The sequence below is a fragment of the Aythya ferina genome, assembly GCF_964211825.1.
Source record: "Aythya ferina genome assembly, chromosome: 6".
Taxonomy (NCBI): Eukaryota; Metazoa; Chordata; class Aves; order Anseriformes; family Anatidae; genus Aythya; species Aythya ferina.
The window spans coordinates 18,979,667-18,998,354 of record NC_140303.1 but is presented as its reverse complement, the minus strand read 5'-3'; the positions used below and the strand labels follow the sequence as shown (position 1 = coordinate 18,998,354).

Sequence of the window (18,688 nt, the reverse complement as noted above, 5' to 3'; positions counted from 1 at the left end):
GCTACTCACTATTAATTGAACGACCTGCTTTTTTAGAATTCCCTACATATGCATGGTAGGATTTTGTATGAAATATTCCTCAGATTATTTACCTTGGATGAATACATATTGAATACAGATGGAGGGAACACAATGTTTAAAATTACTTTAGCCACAGCTCCTGAGCATGATATTAAAATAGATTTTTGCATTTATTTGTATGTACTTAAATATGAAGACTTAAAACCTGGACCAATCTCTTTAAATATGTCTTTAAGGACCACCTAGTGGACAAACTTTATACAGCAGTTTTATGTAATACTGAATTACAGATGCCTCTCTTTTGAAAAAAATAAAAACAAACAAACCTATATATGAATCTATGTAGGAATGTAAAAGAGAGGGAAAGAAATGCATTGTTATAAACTGTTAAATAATCTTTATATTCTCTTGACAAATGACAGTGGAGTAAGAAAATTTATTTGCCCAAATGGATATATTAAAAAAATTAATATTTGACTTTGTGATGTTGATTTTTCTCACATGCAGTAAGACTAGGACTGACGGGCATTTAAAGAAAAACGTTGAAAACTGCTTCTACTAGATATAGGGGTAAAAATCAGTAAAATATTTGCCTAGTTCTAACAGAACCTACATTCCACGACACCACGTGCTATATCTTCAGTCTACCAACCAGAGTGAATTGTAAAACAGAAGCAAGCAGCATCTATATTAAAAACTAATGATGTAAAAAAATGTCTTCAGTAATAATAATCTAAAATGCTAGTAACCTCAGACATGCTGCCTTCCTCCATTATGGAAATTTAAAAATATATTTTTTCAATTCACATAGTTAGCAATACATTTTCACCCTATTACATAAAGCATAGCTGGTCATGTGCAATGTGGAGCTATTGCCTACGTTATAAAGAATAAAGATGTATTTGTTTGTCATTATAAAAAGATTTCCTCAATTTATCTTCATTCATATTTGTTAAATATTCATGTATTCATTGAAGATTCTTGCATTTTTTCCTTATTCTGCACTCAGACAAAGTGTTAATAAGTGACTTTAACTATATACCATATTTTTCTGTCATTTGGTTGTTTCTAAATACATCAGGAAGCACTTGAATACAGCTTGATGGAGGTATTTGTATTTTCTCCTCTTGCACTTTCTGTTACTGGCACTGAACCCCTCATAGTGCGAGGCAGCAAGGACCCCCAACTCGCTTGAAGTCTACTTGATACTGAATGGGTTTCTGTATGAATGAACTGCAATTGCTTCAGGAATATGGGTGCTGTCAAGACCTTCACTTTCTTTACTAAATATGAAATTATCGTGAGAAGATTGGTAAGTTAAGTATAAGGTGGCTTAAAAATTCCCTGGTGTCCAGAGCCTGACTTATTATGAAACCTCATAATAAGTCTGCTAAGTTACCTTAGCTGCTCACAGGCTCAACTAAACTGCACAAGTCGTCCTAGGGGCCATGAAGCTGCTTGGACTCCACAGCACCTCTATCTGCAACATATGCTCCTCAGTACATACACCTTGTACTGGAGTTTAGAACATATATACAAAGTTTATTCCACATTCTGTACATCAAAAGAATCCTTTCACTGCAAAAATGAGACTTTTATGACTAGTTTCTGCTACATTCTAAAAGATTCTCAATTCTGGATTGAGAATCTTTACTATTTGTTTGAAAGACTTCCTTCTTCTTTGCTTACTTGGGGTTAGACAAACTTGTTTTTATATGGCCCTCAAAACCAGCTTGAAAGCACCAGAAACTGAAGTGCTATGAGCTGTGTGCTGCTACTAGCAGCAAAGCAGAGGAACACTTCAATATCTGTGATTTTATTTAGAACAACTGTGCTTAGGGCAATTGCTGCAACTGCTGGTTGACAGGCAGAGGAATCTCACCTGCTGAACTCAGTTCAGCAGTCTCAAGAGTGAGATTATCTGATACTAGCAAATATAGAAAAGTTTGCAAGTCTAACAGACATTCTCTTGCATAAAGACTTCTGTCACTAGCAGCATCTTAATGGCTGTGTCAGCAGAAGTACAAGATAGCCATTCCTGCTAATTTTCTTTGATTGAGGTTGGACAAACCTTGGGTGAATAGTCACATTGCTGTTGGAAATGTTTTATACAGTAATATAAATATTATTGAATATACACTATTATATATGTATAATTATAAAAATATGATATATAATTATACAATAACATATGTATAACATACAATTATATAATGATATATAATTATATTTATAATTTCCAGCCTGAACCTCCCATGGTGCAACTTGAGGCCAGTCCCTCTAGTCCTACATCCTCCACTTTTTTGCCCCATCCTCGCTGATATTGCCTATAATGCCAGTGGAAATGGTCCCCTTGAAACACATGCTTTGTAAAATCTGCTGGTTTTGAGACTCGCTTATGCACAGGCAAATTTTGCCCATGTCCTGCCCTCTGCAGAGCCTGGATGCTGTGAGGAAAGAGCCCACAGACAGCGCTGTGGGCAGCAGTGAGATTTTAACACGTTTTCATGGAAATCTGGGCAACCCAGAAGCTCAAGCTCAGGTGCCACAAGATGGCTGCCGCTGCCTCCCAGAGAGAGGGAAGTGGGGAGACAGGATGGCGGCAGCTTGAGCAGCAGTAGGATTTTAACATGGTTTCACAGAAACTTGGGCAACCCAGAAGTGGAAGCACACCTAGGCTCCTGTGGATACATGTCTGTGCCCATTTCTCCTCCTTGCACAGTATGGCCAGTTGATGTTTTCACCAGTGCCCCTGTGTCTGCTCCCATCCCAGGAGAATGGGGGTGACGATTGATTCTCGTCTGAACATGAGCCAGCAGTGTGCTCACGTGGCCAAGAAGGCCAATGGCATCCTGGGTTGTATCAGAAGTAGTGTGGCCAGCAGGACCAGGGAGGTGATCATTCCCCTGTGCTCTGCGGTGGGTAGGCTGCACCTCGAGTACTGTGTTCAGCTTTGTGCCCCTCACTACAAGAAGGACATTGAGGCCCTGGAACGTGTCCAGAGCAGGGCTATGAAGCTGGTGAAGGGCCTGGAACTCAAGTCCTGTGAGGAGCAGCTGAGGGAACTGGGATTGTTCAGTCTGGGGAAGAGGAGGCTCAGGGGAAACCTCATTGCTCTTTACAGCTACCCAAGAGGAAGTTGTGTGGATCTTGGGGTCGGCCTCTTCTCACAGATAACTAGTGATAGGATAAGAGGGAATGGCCTCAAGTTGCACCAGGGGAGGTTTAGGTTGGAAATGAGGAGACATTTATTCTCAGAAAGAGTAGTCAGGCACTGGGACGGGTTGCCCAGTGAGGTGGTGGTGTCACCCACCGTCCCTGGGGGTGTTTAAGGTAAGGTTGGACCTGGTGCTTAGGGACATGGTTCAGTGGATGCCATTGGCAGTAGGGGAACAGCTGGACCAGATGATTTTGGAGGTTCTTTCCAACTTTTATGATTCTATGATATCTAATCTGAGAAGTAGAGAAACGGTTACGGATTCTTGAGGATGGGGATTGTAATCAGTATGTCTCATTGTGCAGTACTTTGCAAGATGCTCTTTTGTTCTTTATGTCTTTTTTAGTATCAGGCCACGACACAAACTGCATACAGCAGATTTTGGGACCTGACACCTTTGCTACAGCAGTGTTTAGAATGTTCATAAAACATGGGATTGCTCATTCTTAAAACAAGGAAATTAATAACGCTGTTAAAGATGGTAATTAGCCAAACCATGAAAATAAAAGAAAAAACTTGTATTCATTAATTTCTTCTTGTACAAATTTGCTGTTTTCCCCAAGACCTGTTATAGCTATCTGCACTTTCTGATTCATGCTAAGCAGTAGAGACACTCAGCCTAGCTGCCTTTACCAAAGGTTAGCAGGCTAGCAGCCACCAGCTCCAGCTTAACACGTTGCTTTGCTTGGTTTTGAAGACATTTTCAACTAGTGAGTATTCTACCTAAATTCTAGCTGGAACTGGTAAATTTAGTACTTTTATTGACCAGGAGAATGCGTGGGTAAAACCATCTAGATATGCTTGGCAAGATATCTAGATATGCGTGTCATTGCATACTTCTCAGTGATTCGTTGCCTGAGCAGACCACTACTGAGCATGTGGGCCTGCGTGAATGTGTATGAGAAGAAACAAACAAAACCCAACTGGCTCCCAATCTGTCCCTGCTGCTATTGTTAGACATCTTCTCAAAGATTGCCAATGTTTCTTCATCAGTGCTGGTGGCACTGATGTCTGTAGATTTGACACTTCACATGCAGAATTTTAAAGCTGAAATTACACAGCAGTTTGCTGTGACAAGAATTGTTCTAAAGGTCCCTTCTCTCCCAAGGGGATTCCCAGCTCTCTTTAAATGTCTCAGTTTATTAAGGCGATATAAGACATATCTTCCTGTAAACTCCGATGAAAGTCTACAGTAAGCTATTTTGAAAAGTTTGTGGACCAAGCAGGAAAGGAGATGGGCAGAAGAGGAAAGCAACATTTCTGATATTGTATTAACACACTGCCACTAGTTCCTTCCACAACTTGATAAGGTATCACAGGCTGGGGAAAGACCTTTGAGGATGTAAATGGGGGGCTAGACTCTGTCCCCTTCCACCTGGTTTGTGGAAGGAGGAAGGTCATCAATGCAAGGAGAGCTCCTATTCCTGCCCTGTAACGATGGCAGCATCCTAAGACAGAAAATTCCACACAGTAAAAGTGACAGTCAGACTTTAAAGGGCTGCTAGAGCTAAACAATGTGTTTTTGCTGTACCAGGATTAATCAGGATGATAGCTGTTCACTGTATTCCATGGAATGCTGAATTATGCCATGCCAAAAATAATCATTTTTTTTATGGCATTTTAAAGCTGATCATTTTTAACACCGTACTTTCACTTGCAAAACTCAGTTTTGGAATGGGACAAATTCCTTAATATAAAGTTTTCATTTTTGGCTAGTTCTGCCATTATGAACAGTTCAGAAAGAGACATAATCTAATTCTCTGACAGAACCTTATTTAGGCTCAGTAGCTTTCCCATAGGAGTTAAAAAGCTTGATTCTGTACTGGTTTACATTGAGCCTACCTTTTTACATCAAAACATCTACATCAAAGTTTATGTCAAAGAAGACTTGGGTCCTTTTCTTGCCTAAGGTGTTGAGTATCTTTCACCTTTGCACACAGCTGTCTTGATGAATCATCTCTATTACAAGCTTCTCGTCTCCTAATTTCCTTTTTTTTTTTTTTTTTTTTTTTTTTTTTTTTTTTAGTGAGTGTTCACAATACGCTTGCAGATGTGAGTGGCTGCTAATGGCAATGCCATAGGAATTTGTCTAGATGTGGTCTGTTGCTAAACCACAGACCTAGACAGAAACGCACCTTTTATGATAATCCCGAGATATCCATGAAGAGGGATTGCCAAACATGACACTTGGCATTGTGATGAACCTGCCATGCCTTGCTGCAGGTGCTGCCCTCGCTTCTCCTCATAGGGTCACAGGTGAACGTCACCCTGTCACACAGGAGTGCCCTGGAGACAGGACAAGGCAACACCAATAGATGTGTTCTCCAGAGGCACCTTCCACATCCCCCTCCACGGGCCAAATTCGGCGACCATTGTGAGAAAGGTTTAAGCTATATGTGGAAAAATGACTCTGAAAGGGACCTTCCTGTGAAAGGACCAGGAAGGTGTGTACGTTTCCCCAGCTTTGACTCTTGACTTCCAAGAGGAAAAAGTGAAAACAATCGCTGGGCACTTTTGCCATATGCTGCCTCCTCATGATTTTGATTTTCAGGCAGCTGGGAGTGCTCTGCCATTTCTACGGCAGTGAAATCAGTCTTCATCCGTGATTTCTGGGACAAGCCCTTGCTCAGCATTCTTATCACTTTTCTGTCCCTGATTTGATTTTCTCTGTGCCCCCAAATTCAATTTCCCAGCAAATTGTATCAGCTGCTCGTGAAGCCGCCCCCTGAGCACATGCAGTACACCGCATTCCTTTGTGGTATAAATTGCTCATCAAATTCACGCGGCCCGCAGCCACCCCCGTCGTTGCGCGCTTCCTCCCCTCACGAAAAGCGGCGGGAAAGGCTTTCTGTCAGCCGCCCGCCCCGGCCGTGAGGGCGTTGCCACGCCGGGCTCTCCCCCGCCGAGCGAGCCGCTAAGGGGCCAGGCACATCCTGACGCACGGCTCTACTGGCAGCCCCCTAAGGGCTAAACCTCAGCTTATGGCGGCGGCAGACCGCGCCTCCCCTCACCCCCACAGCGAGGGAGGCGACGAGCCAAAATGGCGACGGCAATAACGGCGCCGCTCCTTTTGTGCTGCTGCCGCGCGCCCCGCCTCCGCGCCGCGGCACCATCAAGAGCGACACCCAGCGGCAGCGCGGCGCAACGACCGCCCGGGCAGCGGGCCTGGGGCGCGCAGACAGGCCTGGCCCTTGGGGCTCCAACTAAATTTTCGTTTTTAGATGGCGACAAAAAAATTCTGGTCGGTCCGAGCTGGCGCCACGAGGCGCCAGGGTATGCCCATAGCCTGAAGATGAATGCGTGTGGTGGTCTTCTGCCACCCAGATATCATAGAATCATTAAGGTTGGAAAAGACCTTCAAGATCATCAGGTCCAACCATACCCCAGCCACCAATACCACCTGCTAGACAATGTCACTAAGCACCATGTCCGGCCTTTACTTACACACCCGCAGGGATGGTGATTCCACCACCTACCCTGGGCAACACATTCCAGTGTCAGACTACTGTTTCTGAGAGGAAATCTTCTATAATTTCCAGCCTGAATGTCCCCTGGTGCAACTTGAGGCCAGTCCCTCTAGTCCTACATCCTCCACTTTTTTGCCCCATCCTCGCTGATATTGCCTATAATGCCAGTGGAAATGGTCCCCTTGAAACACATGCTTTGTAAAATCTGCTGGTTTTGAGACTCGCTTATGCACAGGCAAATTTTGCCCATGTCCTGCCCTCTGCAGAGCCTGGATGCTGTGAGGAAAGAGCCCACAGACAGCGCTGTGGGCAGCAGTGAGATTTTAACACGTTTTCATGGAAATCTGGGCAACCCAGAAGCTCAAGCTCAGGTGCCACAAGATGGCTGCCGCTGCCTCCCAGAGAGAGGGAAGTGGGGAGACAGGATGGCGGCAGCTTGAGCAGCAGTAGGATTTTAACATGGTTTCACAGAAACTTGGGCAACCCAGAAGTGGAAGCACACCTAGGCTCCTGTGGATACATGTCTGTGCCCATTTCTCCTCCTTGCACAGTATGGCCAGTTGATGTTTTCACCAGTGCCCCTGTGTCTGCTCCCATCCCAGGAGAATGGGGGTGACGATTGATTCTCGTCTGAACATGAGCCAGCAGTGTGCTCACGTGGCCAAGAAGGCCAATGGCATCCTGGGTTGTATCAGAAGTAGTGTGGCCAGCAGGACCAGGGAGGTGATCATTCCCCTGTGCTCTGCGGTGGGTAGGCTGCACCTCGAGTACTGTGTTCAGCTTTGTGCCCCTCACTACAAGAAGGACATTGAGGCCCTGGAACGTGTCCAGAGCAGGGCTATGAAGCTGGTGAAGGGCCTGGAACTCAAGTCCTGTGAGGAGCAGCTGAGGGAACTGGGATTGTTCAGTCTGGGGAAGAGGAGGCTCAGGGGAAACCTCATTGCTCTTTACAGCTACCCAAGAGGAAGTTGTGTGGATCTTGGGGTCGGCCTCTTCTCACAGATAACTAGTGATAGGATAAGAGGGAATGGCCTCAAGTTGCACCAGGGGAGGTTTAGGTTGGAAATGAGGAGACATTTATTCTCAGAAAGAGTAGTCAGGCACTGGGACGGGTTGCCCAGTGAGGTGGTGGTGTCACCCACCGTCCCTGGGGGTGTTTAAGGTAAGGTTGGACCTGGTGCTTAGGGACATGGTTCAGTGGATGCCATTGGTAGTAGGGTGATGGTTGGAGCAGATGATCTTGGAGGTCTTTTTCATCCCTAATGATTCTATAATTCTATTTTTTATATACTTTTACTCACCAGTTTCCAGATTAGATCCCTGCTCAAGCTCAAGGGAGCAGAAAAAGGCCTGCACTGAAGGGGAGCTTGGAGAGTGCGGCCTAGGGTGAGTGCAAAATCACCATATGCCTTTGGGGATTTCCCCTCGGTGCAGTGGAAAGGCACTGTCAAGGAAGAAGGAAATCAACTTGTGTTGCACTGTCGCTGCATCTTGCAAGATTCAAAGCTATGAAAAATTGCATATGTCTAAGCTTCTGCTCCAACACAGGGAATTTTGCTTTTCATGTCCTGGTAAAGCAATATGCTTTGCAGTCTCTCATACTAAGTATACACAGCCATGAAACTTGAAGATTTACAGCTGCAGCTGTAATAGTTGAAGTTTTACAGTGGTTCACTTGGATTCTTTTTTTTTTTTTTCTTCCCCCCAAAAGTGAATACCAAAAATTGTCTGCCCCCAGGAGCAGTTCATATTTAAGCAGTTAGTCTGACTCTTCGTCATCATCTATTAGAGTCAGATGGCCAACTCTTATCAAAGAAGAGCAACAAATTGGTTCCTGAGTCACTGAATGCTTTAGAAGCTCTCACCTTGCAAAAGCCTGTAATTTGCTTCTTTAAATTGTAGTAGCTGATGAGCCAAACGAATGCAAGAATCAAACAATTCTTTTCTGCACAATTCTTTACAGTCAGTTGGCAATTTCAATATTTTGTGGTGGACGCTATGAAAGTTTACTGCCTTTGATATTTACGTTATTTTCCTGTATCTGTTTAGATTTTTTTTCCTGATAAAAAATGTGTTTACAGTTGTATATTTCTTTAAATAAAAATACTTATGATCTAGACAAAATCACCCTTTTGCTTGATCTTCCAATTAAGTGTTTGTAACATTTTAAAAGTCCTTCTGAAATCACACTTGAAAAAATATCAAGACCTGCTGCCTTTATATAAAATACTTTGAATGCATAAAAAGTTTTGTATTCCAAATACAAATTTAAGCATAATTGAGTACCTGAAAGAGACTCTGGAAGCCTACTTGGGCAATTTACTCTAGGGAACCTGCTTTGTCAGAAGGGTTGGACCTGATGATCTCTCGAGGTCCCTTCCAACCTCTACAATTCTGTGATTCTGTGAAGGAATGTACACTGCAAGTTTGTGTTAAATATGTGACTGATTTCTATTTCTGCAATGTAAGAGAAAATCATGATGTCTTTCATGCATGCCAAAGAGCAATACAGAATGGATCAAGCTGGGGATTGCAAACAGTGTGTGCTGGTGGTGGCCTGCAGTGGGTATGGAGCAGAGGTTGCAGAAAAACAGCAACAACAACAAAAAAAAGAATGGTTTACTTATGTAGCAATTACTCTTAAAAATACACATATTTAACAGCCAGGAAGCTCAAAATCACCATGAAGTTTAGTACCAGTTCTGACCCTTTTTCTGAGAAGAGATGGATTTGAGAAAACTGAGTTTAACTGAAGAGTTTGCTTTGCTATCTCAACCTCCATTTCTACAAGTCTTCAGTGTCTAATAATGTAGCTAGTCTGAATTTTAGTTTTCCATAGAGAAAAAAAAAAAAAAAAGTCCTCAGGTGACAGCTCCATGCATCACTGATGCTACCCTGGAACTCAGTTGTTCTAAATGTGGATTAGGTTCTGGCTCTGGATTCTTTTCAATAAGGTCTTTATTAATCTGGCACCATTTCCTACCTAAGTATTAGGGTGGGAACTGTTCCGTTGGCAAGATTATGTCTAAGTCTATACTCAACTGCAAACTACTTAAACTAAATAATGTTGCTGTCAGTTATAGTTATGTCAGCTGCATCACAACTCATTCAATGGTTTTGACACATACACTCATCTGTAATGTCTTACATTTGGGCTAGCTCAGTGAAGAAAGAAAAATAGGATATATAGCTTTGTTTATCCAGCCTATGTAAACCAATGCCTCCTTTACTTTTGAGGAACCTTTGTTTCTGAGCTTTTGCTTGATTTAGTTTGACTTTGGCATGTGTGTAGAGATTTGGTTTCCCTGTGTCACTTTTAATTTTCAGGCAACTTAGATTATCTTTAGTCCTTCTCCAGAGTTTATCCATGCCTAACTAACCTTGCTGTATTCTTGGTATTTTTATTCAACACAGTATAAAACACCTTTCTAGTACCTTTAAATGAAATCCCATATAAATTTCTCCTATATACTGGCAACAGATGCTGGGAATATCTAGCACCAGCCACGTTGTGCTAAAAGGCATACATACTTTTCTACAGGCTTTCATCCTAGGGTAAATGGAGAAAGATAAATATGTACCACTGATCCTTTCCCTACTGGAGATATATATAATAGCTAACAAACTAGAAAAGGTGCAATTTGTCACTATGCTATGGAAAATGTCCTGAGATTTTTCTTAAGCTGTTTTTCTCTTTTGCTTCCCCAGTGAAGACATTCTCTTGAGGAAGCTGTAGAACTGACATACTTTTACTCAGTAATGGACTTTTACCTTCTTCCTTTGGCTTCTCTGTTACTGTGAATAACTTAGATTCTCGTACTGCGTTGGTTTGTGCCTCACTGTCCAACTTGAAGTGGCACATACTGCTTTTCTGTCAGGTAAACACTTCTATTGCCATCGGCTGTCTACAATTCTGCTGAAAAGTTCACTTGAATTTTAGCTTTTTTGTCTTGTGCATGCCCTGCTGATGGCTACGTGCACATTTCTCCTAGGCTAGCACTTTCCTTGCTGCTTGCTATAATACCTACAGCTCCACATGCTGCTTCTGTCAGAACAATCACTCCTGTAAAATTGCCTTCAAACTTGGCGTGTTTTTATTTCATGACAAATTATTATTACATATCAAAAAGATTAATTCTTGTACTGTCTCACTGAGATTTTCTGTTCCCATTCACAATCTGTAAGTCTTACCGGTAGCGGTCTACCCCAAGTGACTCTGTAGCAAATCTTCACAAACTTGTTCAACAAGCACTTTGTTGCTGTGCTCACAAGGATACACAGTCCAGAGGGAGCAAGTTCGCGCTCCCAGCCTGTGCTAGGTCACACATTGTATGGAGAGAGCACCCAGCTGCCTCCAACCAGTGTGCTGAATTGAGAAACTAAAGACAACCCATGGCATTGCACTAATAAATGAGCTTCCAGGGGTTACGGGTGGGAATGCAAGGTGGTAGTTAATGCAGGAGGTGACGGAGGCCCTTAGTACACAGGGTGAATCCATCACAGATTTTTATAATGTTTCTTCTTACATTGCCAGTGTGAAGAACTGTAGCCCATATTTTCGTCACTCCGGAGGGTGTGTATGCTTCAGTCTATCTGTGCGGTTCCCAATTGGCCATCTTCACCTAGAGTTAAAGGTTAAGAGTATCAAAAACTTCAGAGCCAGAAATAAAACCAGCTTGTCTTCCTTTTATTAGCAGATAGAAGAGAAGGAACTCCACTCTGTTTCAGTGAATTTTAATTTTGATGTCTACATTTATAGTTAAAGTATAATGGTGCCTAGTTCATAATCTAGGTGACTGGCATCAGCTTTGCAAAATATTTTAGTATTATGGGGCTTGAGGCTGTAGAGCTACTGTAGCTTGATAATAATAGAAAACAATGATACACGTGAATGTTTGGATTATAGCAATTATTTCAGAACAGTAGGGCAGAAATGGTCCTCTTCTCAGTCCTGCCAGCTTATTGAAATTGGTCGTCTTTTCTTGCTTTTCTTGTTACACAATAACTGCTATTTACATCTAATTTATTATAAGCACATGTTGAGTAATAGACCATAAAGCTTTTGGAGCTTCTATTTTCAGTTACATTGTACTGCTGCTGAATAAGAAATGCGTTTGCTGAAATTTGTTTTCAATGGTATGTTGATTAAAAGCTGCTTGAGTTTAAAATTTCCAACCATCTAAAATGAAAACCCTTCACATGCTTCATATCCCCGGCCAGCCAGAGAGTTTATTTTCCTACAGTGTATAAATAATGGATTTTGCTGTTTATATGAATCCATCATCAAACTAGGTTGAATTCTCAATTGGCAGTGTGAATTGTCTTGCAGTGAAGCTAACTAGCTGGAACTAATTTTGAAATGGGTATAGTGCATAATTATGGTAACCTAGTGTACGGAGACTGATTCACCTGAATCAGTCATATCTGACGTAAAAGAATATGAATAAAAACAACACTGAAAAAATAGCTGCCTAGTTATAAGCTAAATCCATTTTCGTTTACTGATTTAAATCCCTTTACTTTGCAGAAAGCAAGCGTCAAAACAGAATGTATTTAGCCCTGGCTGTTCCCACAAAGGCTTTAATCATAACCATTGCCAACAATTTACAAATAATCTTGCCTCTGGAGAGGTGGGGAAGACATCCACAGAAAAAGTATACGCATTCAAACAAATTTAATCTTTTTAAAACTTGTATGCCTGAGAATCTTTTAGGTTAGTATTGGGGTGGTTCAGAAACCCCCTGGTTAAGCCATTTGCGGTTAGCCTGGTGGCAGCTGGGGTTTCCAGAAACGAGGTGTATTCCAAGCTGAGCAACACACAGGCAGGTGGCCAGCAAGGTCAGAAGATGTAGCAGAAAAAATGAAAGCAGTGGTGTTAATGCCCATGATGGGAACACTTTTGGTAGCAGGAAGGTTTCCAGGAAAAGGGTTCAGCAAGGATGAACTGACCAGGTGAAGTGTTGGAAGGAAACTGGTGAAAGGCATGGAACGAAGTACAAAGGGGGAGATAATCTAAGGGGATTAAATACAGAGAGACTTGACAGTCGTGCTGGAGTTTGAGGATGTCTGAACCAGAGAGGGATTGGGGGAAGGGATAGAGCCTTTGAACACGAAGGAATTTATGGACCTCTGAAAGCAGAGATAAAGATAAGGCCTTTCAGAGATGGCGGAAGATGAAAGACTCACAATTAATCTAACTTTGTGAGCTATATCTAGCTAAGGGAGCGGCAAGATTTAAACTTTTGTTGCTGTTGCATGACACATACTGTTGTGTCTCCCTAGATAACACCCTGTGACTGGAAGAAGGAGGATTTCAGTTACCTGCCAGCTCTAGGCGTTGCCGTGCTGGTATCAGTTCTCTGGCGTTAGCCATCCTTGAGTTTTCTGACATAACCAGAGTAGTCAGGCTTTGCTATACATTTTTTTTTTTTTCACCTTAAGAAGAAGGAAGGTGCACTGGCATATAATATTTATCTTGACTGTAGCTCATCAGGAAAGCCAACTGAGTCACTGGAAGTGCTCTGTGGATATCAGACTGCTGATTTGTTATCTTCACACAAGTGTAAGACAGGTGGTGAGAATTTCACCACAACCATCAAATAATAAAAGCACTGCTATAGCAGCAGCTATTGTTTATTTCAGTTTGCTGAATGCCACAATAGCAAACAGCACAGGGAGAAACACAAATAAGAATATAGCGTCTTTACAAATACAGTCATTTTCTGCTATGCCCAATTCATCTCTGTGGAGAAAGTGGATTTTCACTGGGCCCAGACCTCTGCAGTTGCAGGCACTCAGATTATAGTGTGTGTGTTTCCTGAGGGATTTTTCAATTCTGCATTTAAAAGCCACAAGTAAAAGATCCCCATCCCTCCACCGGCGAAATTGTTCTACAGATTATCATAATTCTTGTTCGGGAAGCATTTCTTGATCCTCAGTGAATGTTTTGGCTTCTCAGTCACATCTCCTGACTCTTAGCTGTTCTCTGTGAATCCTGCTGAAAAATGCCTTTCCTTCACTGGGGGTCTTCAAATATTTGTAGGCTGTTATCGTGTCCCCTATTAATCATTTCTTAGCCAAGCAATTTATATATTTAACTCTTCTAATTTCTCCTCATAAATCAATCCTCCTAGTCTTTGGATCATGTTGGGTGCTCTTCTCTGAACTCTCTAATTTGTCAATATCCAGAAATGCATATAATATTCCAGATGGAGCTACACTAGCACCCATAGAGAAAGTGTCTATTTCTTGCTTTCTCAGTTATGTGATACTGTTTGCTCTCTCCAATATTGTACTGGCCTTTTCATACCATATCATGTTGCCAATTCATGTCATTTAGCATGTGCTATCTCACTTAGATCTCTTTCATCATTATTGTATCCCAGATTTCTCCTTCCTGTCATTCCCTCTCAGATGTCCTCCTAGCCTGCACTTTTTCAAAGCTGAGTCTCATTTAGTTATTTTCTTTCCATGGTTCTATCTGCTCTAGGAAATACTCTATTATTTTCTTTGTACACTGATCTTTCTGTCTTTCATACTCGTATCTGTGAGCTTCATCAAAATGCTGTGCACTCCCTTTTCCAGATCATTAATAAAGAAGTCAGACACAGACTGTTCCTAGCAGTCATCCACATGGTAGCCAGGAGACTTCCCACCACCTCACTACATTGCAGCTTATTTCCTGTAATTTCATTACTTCAACAACTTGAAAGCCATGTGGAAACGACCAAGCCAATGTGAATTACTTTTTCAGCTAAGATCCTGTGAGATACACGATCATACTTTTATTAAAACTGATACACATTTGCTGTAGTTCCCTGCCCTCAGTAAAGACTCTACAGCCAAAACTCCCTGAAGCAGTGACACTTGGGAACAGAAATTTTATTTACGAGAGTGTCTGGGTGCAATACCCTTCCTGTTGTTGAAGTTGGTTATGTTGACCTTTCCCTATGCTCTAACTTTTTCAGTTCTTTGGCTGATGCATGGTGAACATAGATGAGTTTAGCTATGTCTTGTAAGTCCTACAGATGCAGGTTGTCCATTTTTTGGGTGTGTGTCTTTGTTCACATTTCCCTCATATGTCCTTTATCAGTTGCAATTTCTTTCACAGGATTCTCATTCCATCCTCCTTCAGTGCTTCAAGCATTTCATCTTTGTTTTTGCCACTGAGGAAATATCTGAAAAGGAACTTGGTGTCAGAGCCATTTCATTTATTCCTCTTATGTGAAAGGATCTGTTCTTGGTAGTTTTTATTATTTTTTTTTCTCCTTTTAAGGATCAAAGAATACTTACAAAAGCCCTTAAAAGAGTCAAGGCAATAACCATGAACTCTTTGGCTAACAAAAAACTTCTGCAGTATGCTTTTTCAGTTGGTTTGGGGGTTTTGAAGCTTTTGGGAAAGAGTGTCTTTTGTGTTGAGGATTCTTTTTTCAGTTGTATTTACATTTACTTGCAACTCTTGATTGTCCAGAGTCAGAAGAGAAACATTTCTTTTTAATATAGTTCCACAATATATGCAAGGAAAATGAAATCTTTGTAAACAAACATTTGCACTGTAACTAGATGCCAGTCCTATTGTCCTGAAACACTGGTGTACTTAAATGGTTTGAAATAAGCATATCTGACCTGAATTTCTTATGCTAGACCTTGAAAGTGGATGAGAGTATATCTGGTTTTCCTCCGTTTCATAATTTCCATGTATAATTACAGTTAGTGATCTCCAGAATAAGATGAAATTGAGTGATTTTACACTCTTTAAATTACACAACTAAAAAAGTCATTAGAAACATAACCTCGGATGGCAGTAACTTCTTCAAATAATTGATGAGAGAAGGAGCAGAACATGATAGGTATCAGAAACGAGTCTTGGCTCTCAACACAAAAAAGGAAGCAAGAAATGCAGTGAAAGGCCAAATTATGTCTCGTATAGCCTCTGTGACATTTCTTTCATCTGAAAGATTTTGGCAAGTGATAAGTAATCAGCATAACTGTCTTGGGGAATAGACAGATATTATTATCTCTATTATTAAAGATGGGCAAACAAAAGGATGGAAGTGAGGCAAATCAGCTGTGTGGCATGAATCAGACCTGTGGAGAGGTATCATTAAAATGAATCTCTTCCTTGTTCTGTTTACCCAAGCTACTTTAACACTGAAATTAAGTGTATTTCAAAAATAAAGCATACACAAGCATGAAGAAATAATTTTGCATTGTCAGGAGAAAGGCATGAGATCTGATTTGACGATGCTTTTACATTTCTAATACTTGTCATTCTGAGGTATATTCCTGGATAGACCAGGATTTTGAGATGCTGGCTGGTTCTAACAACAGCTAAGTTTCTGTTATTACAGACATTTTTTCAGCAATTAATTTGAGTGCAGGTAGCAATCACTTTCAGAACAGAAATTCCTGTGGAATATGCTATAATGGTTGCCTGTAGTCCCTCAGATATGCTGGCTGTGCACTGTGGACCAGTTAATTGACAGAACAATTGTTCCTTCCCGCTGTATCTTGTCCTTTTTTTTTTTTTTTTTTTTTTTTTCTCTGCAGGATGCAGCTAAAGTTCAATACAGTCTATGCAAAGTCTGCAATTGATTTCAATGTGCTGTGAATCCATGGTGATTATGCCGAATGGACTCAAAGCAAAGCATGTTAGTCCCAAATGAGCCAAATGATGTTCTGCTACAGTCTTGTGAAAGAAATGGATAAAAATTGCAAAAAGTACCACATTAAGAAGGCCAGTTCTCTGGCTTTCATTTGATTCTACCATTTTAAGCAGAGGAATGCCTAATTTTATATGGCATGCAGTAAATACTGGTGTTGAAGTAGAAACAGGATCAGAAAAAGTTATGTGTGCTTGGCTTTCTTAGAGATAAGAAGAAAAGTGATTTCAGTTAACAGTATTGGCTTTTGAGTGCCTACATGTAATGAATGGCCAGTTTCAGTCATGTTACTAGAAAATAGATGACTTCTTTATAAAACTATATCATAGTTGGCACTCTTTTTTCTTATTATAAAGAAACAAAGGACGGATCTGGCATGAAGCCTATACTACATTTTACCTTTAATGGAGACCTCTTCAGATCTAAGTTTTAGGCAGACTTGTGGGTTATATTGCAGTAAGCTTCCATCTTTATTGCTTGTTATGAATGTGAGTTTTATGGAAAACAGGACTGTCAAGCTAACAGCTCTGTGCGCTTATTAAAATTTAAACTTTTTAAAACAAAAACAAAAAACTGGGACTAGCTCAGTAATCTCCGCACAGTATGCAAGCTCAAGAAGTGAAAGCACCTGAAAAGTAATGTGCACTTGGGTCACTAATGGCAAATGTGTGTGGTCTGAGGATGGACCAGCTGACATTTATGTGTTGGCTGTTTTGCTGGCTGCCTTCACTCAAAATAGGTGTTGGATGTTCCCTCTTCCCTTGTGCAGCTGCCCAGGAGAGGTGGTTGTAAGTGGAGGAAACTTTTATTTCCTCCCAGTTGTGGGCTGCTTGCACCTTGTTGCCAGCAGGTGCCAGCAGGAATGTCACAGCCCAACCCTCGCTCTTGGGCAGGCTGGGAGCTTGGTGCAGGAGGTGCAACAGGACTCTGGCCTGGCTCGCCCGCACAGAGGTGCCACCGAGCTGCCATAAGCCAACGTGCTGTGGTGGGTTTGCCGTGGCTCCCCTGCTGGCTTTTGCATCGCTGAACCTGAGCGAGCTGGCTGTGTTCTTAGAAAAATCCCTCTGTTACTTGGAACATGCTCCTTGTGTTTTCTGATGTTTATTCATTGCACTGGAAAGGAATGCGGTTATATTCACATTGGGTTCTCCCTGGTGCTCAGCCACTGCTGCTGCGTTTCTGTCCCTGATGTTTTTTCCCTTCTTTGGGCTGAGCGCTGGCTCCTAGGCCGCGCAGGCCCAGACCCCCTGCGTGCGCCGTCACCCCTGGCAACAGCGGGTCCTCGCTGCCAGCATGCCGGGAGGGCGCTCCCCGCCGACGGGCGCACGTCACCCATGCCACCCGCGGTGTCCTTGACCCGGCCGGGCTTTGTTCGTTAGCGGCAATGCCGCTAATGAAGTTGTCGTGAACTTCTTTGTGGTTTACAGGATGGGAGATTTTTGGAATCGTCCATCATTGGATTTATTTTGTTTCAGTGGATTTTGCTGACATCAGTAGAGACAGAATGAGGCCAGTACTGAATTCTTCTGAAAATCTGTCTTCTCAGGAGTTTGTTTTTCCCTGGTACACCAGTAAATAAGTAAATCTGATGCTCCACGGTGATTTAGCTTCTTGAGAAACTCCAGCTCAGTGGTGGTCTTTAGCTTCCAGAGAAGACCTGGGTTTGCTGCTTGCATAGCTAGGTTGGCAGAGAAGCAAAAAGGTCAGTTCATGGTTCACCCATCTAACAGCCTCACTGGGAGAAGATCAGTCCAGGTTGGACCTGGGCATGCCCTGGATCTGTCAATCCACTTTGTCTAAAAGCATTAATTTGTATTTTCTCTCGATATGTTTCTGCACCCAAAGTGCACTTAATAACAGTGCTGGTTTCAAATAATACTTTTGATAAAGTTAAGAACTCTGAGGAAAAAAAACATGGTGATTCTAGGCAAAGATGGGCAGCTATTTCTGTTCATGTCTGTGTCTTTGTAGAGACAACTCGAATTAATGGAACCCCCTGGGAGCATTTGAACACAAAAGTTGACCCACTGAGTATTTTGCTGTCTGCTTTCTTTTGGAAGAAATATTCCAGAGAAAGTTGGGAAAAAGTCATGAATGCTTTAAAGCTAGCATTGTGATATTATTTCCTGAAGATTTATTGCCTTTTGATGGCAGTCTTTCAGCAGAAACTCATGAGTAGTTATGTTGTGAAGGAATTAGGAACTTTTGTGGTTTGTCTTTAATTTACAAATCAGCAAGAGTATATCTCTCTGAGGTGACATACAATCTTACATAATTTACATTATATGACATGGCAGCTTTCTCCTACGTGCAAATTGCCC

General features: G+C 41.8%; 2 long non-coding RNA genes across 4 annotated transcripts in view; one reads left to right on the top strand and one right to left on the bottom strand.

Moving 5' to 3' along the window:
• LOC311438589 overlaps nucleotides 1-18,688 on the top strand; it is a 115,657-nt gene that overhangs the window by 69,035 nt on the left and 27,934 nt on the right. The gene's annotated exons all lie outside the window — the stretch shown is intronic.
• LOC311438588 overlaps nucleotides 10,868-18,688 on the bottom strand; it is a 118,491-nt gene continuing 110,670 nt past the window's right edge. For 2 of the 3 annotated variants that reach the window (XR_014694192.1, XR_014694193.1), the window contains exon 3: nucleotides 13,049-18,045. This is a non-coding gene — a long non-coding RNA (uncharacterized lncRNA). Of the gene's footprint in view, nucleotides 11,328-13,048; nucleotides 18,046-18,688 lie in introns of those variants that run through there. The other variant, XR_014694191.1, reaches the window with a different exon arrangement.